Below are 14,008 nucleotides of genomic sequence, written 5' to 3'. Positions count from 1 at the left end.
CTCTGCAACAATGACAAGCTTTTATACTTGGTCAACATTTAGCTGTGGACGAATGAGGAACCTCGTTTGACACAAAGCATTTTCACATCTCCAATTCTTCAATTTTGGTTCAAGTGACATGTTTGAAATAGAGGTGAGTTTCTCGCAGGTGGCCAACACTGACAGCCCCATAACAAAGCAGCAACATCTGACTTCCCCATTACATTGTCTGCTTCTGTTGTCAAATATGCAAATGCTTGTGTGGAGGAGTGTGAGAATGAGTGGAACAAGGGAAAGGAAAATTCAATAGAGCTTGTCATACTTTTAACATTTTATCCAAATCCTCAACAGTGCCTACCTTAACTTTAACATTTAATATGAACTAAAAATAAAAGTCTGTTCAACTGAAAGAAAGGTCCTGATGCTAATGTGATGCTTGAAGTGATGACTGAGGGAATTAGTCACTTCCTCAAATGATCCATGACTGAGGAGAAAAGCTTCTAATAAGTGCAAAAAATTTAAATTGAAAGAATTAAAAGATAAAGGTAACAAACAAATCAATCCGGCTACAGTATTAATGATCCTCCTGTGATTGTTTGTCTAACTGTCTTCTTGTGTCATTGGAAGGACAGAGCAGAGGGAGTGCTGTTGCTCATGCAAATCCAGTCTCAGTTGAACAGTGTGTGTTTGTTGTCTGGGTTCACTGTGTTCCTCAGCGCATAAGCTGTGGCTAGTGGGAGAGAGAAAGCATGCAGACGTGCCACACTCTCCTCAGGCAACACCTGGGTCCCCAGCACAGCACCCACTACACACATCCCACTCCCAAACTAAGCCCTGATCCGTCTCGGCACGCTCGCCACGCGGCCTCTCAGCATTTCGCGGCGCTCTAAACCTCCCCCACTTTCCCCTCCAGCACCTGTCACAAGACTGGGCTCAAATTACCTTCCTTCCCACCTAGCACACAACACCAAGCCAGGGAGCTCCATCCAGGCTCTCTGATCCGTCTCTGCCAGAAAACACTTGTTTGTTTTATTTGTTCCAGTTGCCTGCATTCAAAATTAGTTAATTACAGCTATTAATGTCCTGTATTGTCAGGCTTTTGGGTTGGCTGGTGTAAAGACTGATCCAAACTTAATTAACTGTACAAAATTTGGTCCCAAAGGTTTGAAGTTTTAATTTCACCAGATAAAAGTGTGTGGACACAAAATGTTCTGTATCTCAGAGCAGGACAGTTGCATAATGGTTTCCTGCAGACTTAGAGGAACTCTACACACTCTCAAATCAGTGAGGGAGAAAAACATTCTAAAGATTCATTTCATTTCCAACCTCATGTGGCCATTGCCTCGTGTTGTCTTTGCAGCATGTCTGCTTTGAGACGTGCAACAGTTCTAAGTCAAGTCGTGTTGGCTGACTCAGATTCTGCTACATCTTGCAGATGAATTCCATTTTAATCAAATTTGACAATGAAAACATCCCTTTCCTCTCCCTTCCTTGTTTTCTTCAGCAGAAAGGCCATGATTACTCGAGCCAGTGAAGTGCAGGGAGATATAGTCAATACAGGATAAATAAATGGAGCAATGTCTGTCTTCTTTCCCCATACCCCTCCACTTTAATTAACTCATCAGTCACAGGGCCAACAAGCAATCCAATTTGTTGGCCCCAAAGTGACTTGTGGTTGTTCTATGAGCTCATCCTTCTGACAGGAGGTTAGGATTCTTCAGCTTTTTTACTTCTGCTAGTATTTTTCAGATGGTTGTTCATCTAATTATTCAAGTGCAGCAAATCTGTCAATGACACTGCTCCTCATCCTGGAGGTAAACAGTCTGCTGTGATGACTGTAAAGCTCATTACCACATTGAGTCAATATCAGACTTGACTTTGCCCCTGTGGCAAGGCAGAAGGTCACATTAGCCTTTACAGTTACAGTTATAATAATGTTTATCCACTGAAGAGTGTTACCGATTACAGATGTGACAAATACAGTTATAACAATGTAAGCACACTTAAGGGCATATTTGGAATATGCGCCCATGTATTACCCTGCAAATTGTCAAATCCTTTCCTCAGTTGGACATGTATATTGAGACAAGGCAGCAGTGAAGCCCATGGGAATTTGAACCAGTGACCTTCCCCTCCCTGGCCCATTTCCCTAACCATTACACCATGCTGCTGCAGGCTCCTAATGGAGCGTTACAGCAAGTCTATACTTTGCGATTAGGTACACAGTAGAGTGAGGGTGTCCCTAGGCCCATCAATCACACACAGCTCTGTGGAGGCAATGAGGGAAATAGGGTTGGAGAAAGCTGGTGGAGTGGACAGAGTGTTGGACATGTGGATGGATGAGTGATGGTGATTTGAAAATCTTAGTATCGTAGTCTGGCACTGAAGCTCACGTTTAAATTTCAGCATAAGCCTTTAATTGAGTTTTCAATTTCACTTTGACTGAATGAACAAAATGAACTCATCCCTAAAGTTTTCATTATTGATGTGGCAGGCACAAGCCCAAGGTACCAATAACACACACACACACTCTCACACACACGCTCACACACAACATGGTTTGATTCAAAAGAATGGCAGAATCGCAGCAAAAGGTTTGAAGAGTCGGGCAGTGGCCTGTGAGAGTGAGCGATAGACTAGAACTGATTTCACTGTTCCCTGTCAGTCATCAGCTCTGCCTGTGCCGGCCAGTCTGTGCTGGTACATGTGCAGACTGAGTAATGTCTTGTAGACAAACACACACACACACACACAGTGAACTTATGTCAGCAGTGTAAGCAGGAACGGCACCTTACATACTTACTGTGCCGGTCCTACATGATCGCACCCGAGGCAGCCAGTGAGAGTAACACAGCTACTCCTGTCCCCTTCAGGTGCAAGCACTTGACCAAGCACTTGACCAATCTCCTTTTGTTTTGTAAAAGGTAAACCACTGACATAACCCCACAAGGGATTCTTATCTCATCTATTTGTCTTGCCTGCCTTTCCCACAAGCCCATGTATTTGAATTTAACTGGAGCACTTGCTGGCATGATTTAGGTTCACTTGTCCCATTCTTTAAAGTGTGCATTTACACACAACTCAGGCTGACCAAAGCACCGTTCAAAGGTTATTAAAATAGTAAAAACATAAATAAAAGCAAGCGTAAAACACAAGAGAAACATACCAAAGACAATCAGATATAACTAGGGACACTATTTCAAGGTCAGTGAATAGAAATGTGTGTTTAGCCAAGATGTAAAAACAGAGGTGGGAAGAGCACATCCAACTGCAACTGGTACAACAACTGTGGAGCAGCAGCCAGGTGTGAGAGCTAACAGGGATCCACATAAAGAAATAAACTCTGTCAAGTGTTCGTTGTGACATAGCTGAATGGATTCTTTGACATGAAAAGACAGAAGTGGTTTAAGTTTGGACATAATTATTAAAAGATGATAATGGTATTTTGTTCTAGGAGTAGAACTGATTTGTTTGTCAAAACAGAGCTGAGAGGCAAAGAATATAGAGATGAGCTGTGATATACAATACACTACATTGTATTTGTGGTCTAGCCTAAAAGTGAGATAGTCTCCAGAATTAGATGGACCAAATTCAATTGTTTCGGTTCTGTTACTGTTTAGTAAAGGGAATTGTGTGCTATCCAGTTTTTAATGGCTGGAATGAATCCCAAGATTTCCGTGGAAGATGTGAATCATTAGCATAGAAGTGAGAGGAGATATGATACTTCCCAGTAATGTAGCCGAAAGAATGAACAGAATAGTGCCAGGCTGAATCCCTGAGGGACCCCATAGGGGACAGAGCCAGAGGAACAAGAAAAGTGTCTAATAAAACCACTGAGAATGTCCTAGATCTGAGATAGGGGTGGCTGGAAGGTCGGAGGTTCGATTCCCGGTTCCCTCAGTCCATATGTTGAAGTGTCTTTGGGCAAGATACTGAACCTACACTTGCCCTCCGATGTATCATCGGATGTATGAATGTGGGTGAATGTGACAATACAGTGTAAAGCGCTTTGAGCGGTCCAAGTGACTAGAAAAGTGCTATATAAGTGCAAATCCATTTACCATATTATTATAGTTTAATATAGGATAATGCAATACCCTAAATACCAATCTACAGTTCAACCTGTGTCAAAAGGATGTAATGACCCACAGTATTCAATGCTGCATCAAGATCCAATAGGAACAGGCCTGTATTTTTCCCTATAGGTTTCTCGATTATTTTTGAAAAAATAAATGAAAAAAGGCAATCAAGTGATGGGTCAAACCTAAACATTTCACATGGAGGTCAGGACTTTTGAGTCGCAGTTGGATAAGTGCATGTTTAAAACATGCAAGGACAGTGCCAGAGGCTAAGGGAGAATTAATACCATGAATGTAAGAGGCAATTATACTAAAAGTATACTTTATGTTACAAAGGGCCACTGCATGTGAAAAGATGCTGGAGGCTTCTTATGCATAATGTTCTATCTTAAACCAGGCAGCGAAAACAGTTGAAATTGATTAAGTTAAAGTAACAGGACCCCTAAGCAGCATGGTGGTGTGGTGTGGTGTCAGAGAGAGCAATGACCCTGAAAGGCCTCAGGCCTGCAAATCAAATGCAGAGAACAGTACCACTGTGCTGCCCAAGGAAATTGTGATAAACAAATTTTTTTTTTTGGTCTGTGAGAATGTTTACTGATTAACTAAATGAAATATTGACCTCTGCTGGTGATTGGAAATTCGCCAGAGTTGTTTTTTTTAATCGTTCAAATGAAACAGAGAGGAAATCTCTTTTCCATCTCTCCTCTGCTTTATGACATGCCTGCCTAAGACTTGTATTGTCTAATCACTGATCTGATGGAATTCAGTCTGCACTGTCCATGTGTGAGTCCAGAATAGCTGAACAGGAGGAACGGAAAAGGAAAAATTAAATTATTTGGAGAAATAGAGGTAGCACTGGCATTTTGTGATGGGCTTCAGGGAACTCATTATTTACTGCATGTAACTGGAATAATAACCAGGAGCAGCACACAAAGGACTAGATAAGGTGGCATCGATGACAGAACGCATATGATCAGAAAAAACATGCATCTTCCATATGAATATTATCAACAGAGAACCTATAAGAAATGATAAGGTCAAGGGTATGCCCTCTTACATAGACAGATACCCTTATTTATATGCTGCGAAAGGTCAAATGTGTCTCAGACATGAATGTGATTGTTCACCATGGGCTTATCGGGACAACGTACATAAATATTAAATCACCTTAAGTCATGTGATGGAAAAATACAAGACGAGAAGTCTGTTGAAAAATCTTTATCTGACTCGGGAGCCCTGAAGGCAGAGACACAGACAGGAGTGTTCACACATTCTATTCTTACAATCTGTGATCTATCTGTAACTTGAATCAATTTTCGAAAACCATAGCCCCCCTCTCTCCCTCCCTCTCTCCCTCCCTCCCTCTCTCCCTGCCTGTGCCAACACACCCAGGGGTGCTAATGGTGGAACAGTGAGAGGTCACTGCAAATCAGTACAAAGTTGTTCTAAGTGGCCACGAAAACGTTTCTATCCTGATGAGTATGAAAATTACATGAATTATATGCTATCACAGTCACCAGGTCTCAAACCAATTAAACACCCATGGGAGATTTTGGACGAGCATTAGGCAGCACCCCACTGTGACTGTGCACCGCCATCATTAAAACACCAAGTGCAGGAATATCTTTTAGAAGAATAGTGTTCATCCATGTTGTAGTTTTCCAGATTGTTGTTACAATCTAATGATCATTAAAGCTGTTGTAGTGGACCTGACGAACACTGAAGACATTTTATTTAGTTTTTTTATTTAATGTGACATGCCTTTTTTAGTCACATCAGTTCACTCAAGTCAGTCAGTCAGTATGCATAGTAAGAAAATGTGTATATTAGTTCATTAGTTTTAATTTGAATCCCCCAAATGGCTGATTATTTGCTGCACTTTAGCCTCGGCCTGGGAGCAGTATTAACTAGACCGTATGTATTTATTACATCATTCACTGTCTACTCCAGCAGCACATGTAATTCTGCAACTTGAGTGACACTGGCCTGTTGCTAAACAGTACATTTTACTGACCTACCTCCACCTAGCTTGTTACTTTCCCTACACATTACCTCGGGTGTGTCCTGAAGTATCCAGTTGTTGTTTTTTCATCCCACATGATACATCTTTCAATTCAAATATTATTACTGAAGTTGGGTTTGTGACAGTCTAAGACAGATAACAAAGTTTAAAGGAGAAGTGCCGTTTTTTACAGTACAACCTGGACCTTATTTCTTGCATAAAATACGGTGGTTTACTCACCCATACAACTTTCAGGGTCCTTCAGACAATATTTGGATCCATTTGAGATCCATATAGTGGGAGTGATCAGGGCACCGAGAATGCAGCCTCTAAATATAATTACATTATATTATAATATAATATAATAACACATTATCTGCCGTGAAACTACTTACGTTATTGTCATCTGGGGTGTGTAGAAATCTGACAAATATTCAGCCATGTTGCACAAAACTAGCAGTAGCAAATTCCAGGTAAACAAGCCGACCATGGCAGACTGAATGAGCCGTGCTGCGGCTGCGTGCGGCACTCAGAGATGACATCATCCAGTTCATAAGTTAGTTGGCCAATCTACAGACCGATGACAATAACAGACTCAAACCAGAATAGCACTAGCAAATCATAACAAAATATTGGTGAATGAACAAGTTTCACAGCAGATAATGTGTCATAATGCGCATTCTTGGTGACCCGATCACTCCCACTATATGGATATACGCAGCTCTTGAATGGATCTAAATATCGTCCCAAGGACTACTAATGACACCAAAGTTATAAGGATGAGTAAACAACTGTGTTTTATGCCAGAAATAAAGTCCAGGTTGCAAAAAACGGGACCTGTCCTTTAATAGAACAACTGTAAAGAGCAGTGAAACACATTGTTAAAGGTTGCAGGTTACCATGTTTAAACTGTTGGGTAAATTATCAATTGATTTGACTGTAAAGATAATGATTAGTTATTTTCTCCCCACCTCCAGTCTCATTTGCTGTCTGCTTGATGGCCGGGACGAAGAGATCAGAACTAAAATGTAATTTTTGAGATTCTTGATGTGTCTCTGTTTCATGAGCACATGAAGATAAGAAAGTTAGAGGGAACACTCTTTAGTTTAGGCCAAGGCCTTCAGGAACCTCGGGGGCAGCCAGCAATTCACCCACCTGCCAGATTTACTCTGATCTAATTAGATTTTTTTCTCTTTCTTGTGAGGATGTGTAGAACTTCTGACAGCTCCGGATACTTTAAGCTCCCTTGAAAACTTTTTGGTGGTCACACATTGTTATCCACTAAGAGAATGCCCAGTGACAAAGTAGGAACAACCAAAAACAAAAAACACAGCTCATCAATTAACAGAAAATGGAGGCTGCCAAGAGAAGGCCCTATCAGCAGTATGAGGCTTCATCACATCTACCTCTAATCTCTTGCCTTGGGGCATTCCCCTAGCAGCATCCTTTCAACACAGACTGGTTTTCTGTTGCAGGCACATATCCAATGCAATCTCAACAGGTAAGTTTCATTTGAAGATATTGGGCAAGTGTTAAATGGCCCAGGGCACCGAGCAGTGTGTTCCCAGCAATACACATGCCAAATGGAACAGATGTCTAAATCAACCCTGACCTGGCAGGGAGGAGAAAATTTCTGGATGTTATGGACTTAAAGGATCATTGATGGAAAGGCAGTAATTAAGATACACCAACCTTAAATCCCATTTTATTCTGTTGAGGATAGATTTACCCTGAGAATTCCTGCATGACGCTTTTAATCACTTCTGTCCATGAAATTTCAAACAGGCTACACTGACAGGCTATGCCGTGCTGTGCAATATAATTCTAGTAGCTCCACACCAGTTTTATTGTATGTGAATTTTCAGTTGTTGTAACCAGCAGTGGTAGGATCAGAATTTAGTTTCACCATCATGAATCCGTAAAACCAAATTGCTCAAGTCATCAGTCCATGCTGGTGGTGTAATAGTGTGGGGAGTGTTTCCTTTAATCATCACTCATATTGGTATTGTTGCTGATCATCTTCATCTTCTAATAGCTACTTTAAACATGATAATGCACAATGGAGAAAACAAAAGTGCTGTCAACTGGTTTCTACTACATTTAAGAATGCAAAGTAATTTGCATGCATTCATTATTTTCTATTGCCTGTGTGTGTAAATAACTGAAAAAAAATTGTATCTCTCCTGACTGTCACTGTTGTGTAAAATCATCTGTGAAGTGTTTTCTGTGTAATAGACCAAATTTTTTGAAAGAGATTTTTCTTTGAAATTCAATGGAGGAGATATTAATGCTCACTCCTGAGTGCTTTTCTTCACTGCTTCCTTTCTGCTCTCCAGTGCCAGCAGTGTTCAGCACTAGCTAATGTTATCTGAGAAATGGAGTCATCAACAAACAAGCTTCCAGTGTTTTTTAGCACTGTTACCTTCACTGGCTTTTACATTCCCCTCCTATCATCTGTTTATAACTCACTTAAGACTTATGGGGCGGCAGTGGCTCAGGTGGTAGAGCGGGTCGTCCTATGATCAGAGGGTTGGCGGTTCGAATCCCGCTCTGTCCCGGTTGCTGCCGTAGTGTCCTTGGGCAAGACACCTTACCCACCTTGCTCCTGATGGGTCGTGGTTAGCGCCTTGCATGGCAGCTTCCGCCATCAGTGTGTGAATGTGTGTGTGAATGGGTGAATGCGATATACTGTAAAGCGCTTTGGGTATCGTTACAGGTATAGTAAAGCGCTATATAAATACAGACCATTTACCATTTACCATTTATTGTCCCCTCAACCAACTGCCTACTGAGAACACTTAACGGTCATATGTTACGCCTCTTTTCCACAAATTAAAATAGTTCCCAGGTGTCTTAAAGACATGTCTGACATGCTTTGGTCAAAATCCCCCAAGGATCAAACATCACAGCTCTGTTCATCCTCTCAAAACAGCCCTGTTCAGAATGACTGGTTTCAGTGTCTGTCCCTTTAAATGCAAATGAACCATTGCTTGCCCTGCCCCACCCCCTCTTCCAGTACCTGTTCTCACAGGTAGGTAGGGGTGATATTATGCAAATTCAAAAACTAATGACATCATTGGATGACAACTGAGGGAACAGCTCATAGGATTTCAACCTCAGGAGCCTAAAATGACAGATTTTCTTTTGTCAGTTCTCACATTTGGGGGCTGGAAGGCAAGACAAACACCCACATATACGTATATGATAAAGAGCCTCCAAAATGTGGTATTTCCATAATGTGTCCCCTTTAAATTATATCATTTCATAGCCAGACCTAGCTCCACACATTTTAATAAGATTTGGTTAAAGCTCTGGGGATCACCTGGCTTCTCGACTAGCTCCATCATCTAATGACATCGAATCCACCTCAGTTCTACTTCCTGTTTGTTAGTTATCAAAATGCAAGTATGTTGACATGCTTAGTTAAGAAGGCAAACACTGCTATCATAATGAGATTTTAGCATGCTGAGGTTAGTACTGTTAGCATGGCTGTAGACTGTGGTTGCTGTGATTCTAGCTTTAACCTACAGTACAATACATTACAGTACATCTACAGGCAAGTCATTTAAAAAATGTGCCACCAGAAAGAATCAGTATGAGAAATTATAGCTTTAATGAACTCAGACAATACTTAGAAAAAAATTGTATTCTGTTGTGTAAAAAGAAAAAATGAATCCCTGGAATATAGAAGAGACATTAAAGGTATTATTTTCTGTCTCAGTCAGTCTCCCTCTCGTATGTGTGCCGATGCCTCTCTCCGGCAGTGAGTATGACAGATAGCAATAGTGATTGGGCAGAGCTCTGACCAATCGAGCGTGGCCGTGTGCAGTTAATTGAATTCATGAGCGAATACTTCTTGTCCTGTCGACTGTCCAGCGGGAGACCCAGCCGCATCCATCTTTAGCAACCCAGCCTCTGTAAATCTCCATGAATATCTCTGGATCCTGGCTTCAGTGTGGTGGGGGGGTAGTGGTGCATCTCTTGCTTGGAGCCCTTGGGATTTTTACCTCATGACAGAGAACACTCCATCATTGTAGGAAGTGAGATTAGAGAACACAAAGTAATGAATGATCAGAAAAGGATAAATGAGCTCTAACTACCAATGAATTGTTATGGCTGGACTCAGTCAAGTCTGTGGTAGTCCATGTTTTCTTGTTGTATTTTCTCTCTTGGAGTGCTTTAGAGTCATTTTCATTCTGTACGCACAAAGCACAAGCAGATCTCAAACCCAGAAATTCTCTAGGTTTTTTTTTCTTTCAGAGCAAACAGGGATTTCAGAATATGACTGACATGCTCGCTCATCTGTAGTAAAACAAAAGCCATATTAATTTGAGTACACGTCGACCCTCCGCCTGGCTCCAGACTGTGTATTTGCAGCTTGACTTCAACAAGGAAACATCTGTCTTTATTCAAATCGACAAGGAATCTCCACCAAACCATAGCAAAAGTTTTATTCAAATGGTGAGACAAACTGCTTTGCATGATTTTATGATATGCTACAGAGTGAGACATCTGTATCAGTGGAATCTCAAACACATGATATGCACAATGCAGTTATGCAAAAGCATTGAAATGTTAAGTGCTGAATTGATTCCAACTAGTGGAGTGTAAAAAAGAGAACCACTACTCCCAGCACAGAGGATGATTTCTTTGTTCTTCTGCATACACTAAAACCATGACATGTTTGAGCCAGTAGAAAAATGTAATTTGCCTCTTAAAGTGAGTGCCTTCAATTGCAAGCACTTTATGTACTCAATACATGTCATTGACTGTAATGATTTGTTTATGAATTTCATTTAACAGGTTGTATGGTTTTCTATACAGTCCTGACAGCACTGTAGACTGTTGTGAAAACAACAAAAAGCATGCAGTTATCCTGATCATCTTGAAGGCAAAATGTTCCATCCTGTGAACAGATGGCTTGAATGAAAGTTGAAAAAGTAGGGCAACTTTGCCGGTAATCTGAAAAACTGGATTTTGTGAAGAGGAAGAGGAAAAACAAAACTTGGTTTAAAAAAAAACATCTCTAAAACATGCTCATTTGCTATTGGATGGGGGGAGAAGAAAGTATTTAACTTCAAAAATTGTTGAAGTATCAAATGGGTTGAATTCCCTCTTGTATGTAAAGTGATAATTAGGCCTAAATTCATTACACAGTTGTCTGAAGAAAGTAGCACACTCTACAGAATATATCCACTGTAATAGCTGGTAACACGTGTAGCTTGTATGAAACTGCTCTGTGGGAACATCCATTAACAATGATAGACAAGTGATATGTAATCCCTCCGCCTACTGAATGCCACCAGTGGCAACGCCGGCTTTTGACAGTCTGTATTGACAGCACTACATAGCATGTTCTAATTGATTCTCATCTGGTGGCTTGTTTTTATCGTTTGATATTTTATACCTGTTTTAACAGGAGCCTTTTACAGTAGAGTGTGACTGACAGCTCTCTCTTCATCCCTCTGACATTTAGACAAAAGCAGCCATGGGTGATACGTCGGGCAAACAGCAGGGTGTCTGTCTCATTTTAATGTCTGTTTCTTCAGCTTTGCAACATAAGCCCAGTGTCAGTGTAGACCTGCAACTCCAGCTCTTAAAACCCAATGGACTCAGGCAAAATACATTATTTTGGAGTGCAATTTATTAGTTATGAAATCATACAAAGCTGGAAAGTGGTATCGAGAAACTGAATCAGTTGCTGTTGTTATTTTCTATAGAGCTGTATCAGTATATGGTGTGCACTTATAAAAGACAACAAACACATATCAGGGGATCTAAATTGACACTAGAGTCTGTTTTTGTTAAGACTTTGTGTCAAGACTGTGTGTTTGTGTGTGTGTGTGTAAAAGTTTTCTTGTCCTACAGTATTGATTTTCTTGTGACTGAAATACAGCATCTTTGTTGATCTCTGAATAGGTTGTTTTTGTTGCTGCATGAAATGCTTCTTTTAGTCTCTTTTCTGCTGGGCTTATTTATTTATTTCGTTTTTATTTTTCATATTTTGTTGTAAACACCTGAAAGAATATTCCTTTTTCAAGCTTCCAGCGATACATCAGGCATTATAGCTTAGAATTATATAGCTCTAATTGACCCACATAAGTGAAGTGTGACCCGTATACTATGCACAGCTGTTTCCACATGACGAAGGTAACGATTCAAGCCAACATGTTGCAGCAGATAAAACAACCCCTGGCTCTGTTTGTCATTAGAAGTGATTTGGGTTGTGTGGAGTCAACAGCTGTGCACAGAGCCACTAATTGTTAGCACAATCCGACATGCACCTCAATTCCTGTGTTTCCTGTTTTCTATCTGCTTTGTCATTTATCAGTGTTGGCTGTGCCCTCTGTCCCATGTCCAGCTCCTCACCACTCATACATCAACCCCCCCTTACAAAGACAAAGCAACCCCCTGAGCACAGCGATAACAGAACTCTCTTCTTCTCACAGGCCATAGATCCCCCACTGACCCACTTGTTTTCACAGTCTGACAAGTGTGATTTAAGAACTGTGCTGGACCAGGAGTGCATGAAGAGTGCAGCGGCCGCGTCTAGCTTCACTTTTCTAGCCGTGAGAGTTTGAAGTTCAGTGACATCGCCACTTTGATACTTTTTACTCCACTGTCATCAAACTAAGATAAATTGATGAATTTACATACCTCGCCCAAAGGTTCCTCTGAACTCTCGATACTGTTTTTCTTTCTTGACAAATCGCTCTGCTCGCGGTGTCAACATTATACCAAGCAGAAGCCGGTGAGCACAACAAATGCATAATGCATGTGTGTTGAGCATGACTGAATACACATAGTAAGACCACATCTCTACCCACACAGTTGGTCATAATCAAACAAGCTCGTGTCTCACCTCATTTGAATAAAATGGTATATCTGCTTTCTTGTGTGCTCCTCTGTGAAAGTGTGTTCCGCAAATGTCACTGTGGTTTCACGTGTGCAAGCAAATGTGCTATTCACAGCCTGTACTCTGTAAAGAGCACCGCGAAATGAATCATAATGTGTAGCAAACGACTAATGAAAAAGCTATTCATTATCAAAGTCATTTACTCAGTCTAGTATATTTAGAAAGAGTTTGAACCGGGTTACTCACTGACAGGTTAATATGACTCTCTGCAGCCATTAAGGCCCTGTCACAAAGAGCACAGTGGGAGGCCCCTGACTAATGTGTTTTTGTCCAATAAAAAATGCCACCCCCTTTTTCTAATCCATAGAGTTGACTATGCCAGGTTCTCAGTGGGCCTTAAGGTTCGTTACCCAGTGTGGAACAAAAGCAGTGAGGTGAGCTGTAAATCATGTGTAGCTATATGAAATGCCGGCTCTCAGCTGCATGACAGCCAGGCAGCAATTTGTGTGTACCTAACCATGCAAGAGTGGCAGTGACAACTGTGGTATAATTACTGAAGCCTTGTACTTCAACTGCACATGTTGCATAAGTTTTTTGAGCAACTAATTAGTCTGACTTTTACTTTAGTTTAATATTTCCTAACGTGTACGTAATTGCTTGTATTACACCCTGACTCTTGTGTAATGGATTTTGTACTGGCTGACCTTAAATTGTTTTTCCATCAGACCTTCTCAGTCATGCAGCATAACAACTGTATTGTTAAATGCTTAAATTTATCTATAGCCGTGGCTCTGTTGAGATTAGCCAAATAATTTATTTTACTTTGTCTTAATCTGCTTTGGCAGGAACAACAGAAACATTAAGATACAGTTAAGTAGTGATATTGCTAATGAATAATTCATTCTGAATGTTTTTGTCTCAATTTATGTTGTACTGACACAGGTCTGTCAGCACGCCACCCTCATGTAAATCTGGTGGTGTCAAAAGTGCATTATCGTGTCAGAGAGAAAATGACGCAACTGTGAGAAAAAGCTGAGTTACTGAGTCATTACAAAAGTTGTGTTTAACTTAGTGAAGCATTACTGTAATATC

General features: G+C 40.8%; 1 protein-coding gene across 1 annotated transcript in view; it reads left to right on the top strand.

Moving 5' to 3' along the window:
• alk (ALK receptor tyrosine kinase) overlaps positions 1–14,008 on the top strand; it is a 362,208-nt gene that overhangs the window by 290,091 nt on the left and 58,109 nt on the right. The window lies entirely within an intron of this gene.

The sequence above is a fragment of the Trachurus japonicus genome, chromosome 22 (assembly GCF_045865225.1).
Source record: "Trachurus japonicus isolate A0001 chromosome 22, Traja_1.0".
Lineage (NCBI taxonomy): Eukaryota > Metazoa > Chordata > Actinopteri > Carangiformes > Carangidae > Trachurus > Trachurus japonicus.
This window is presented reverse-complemented; position numbering and strand designations above follow the sequence as displayed.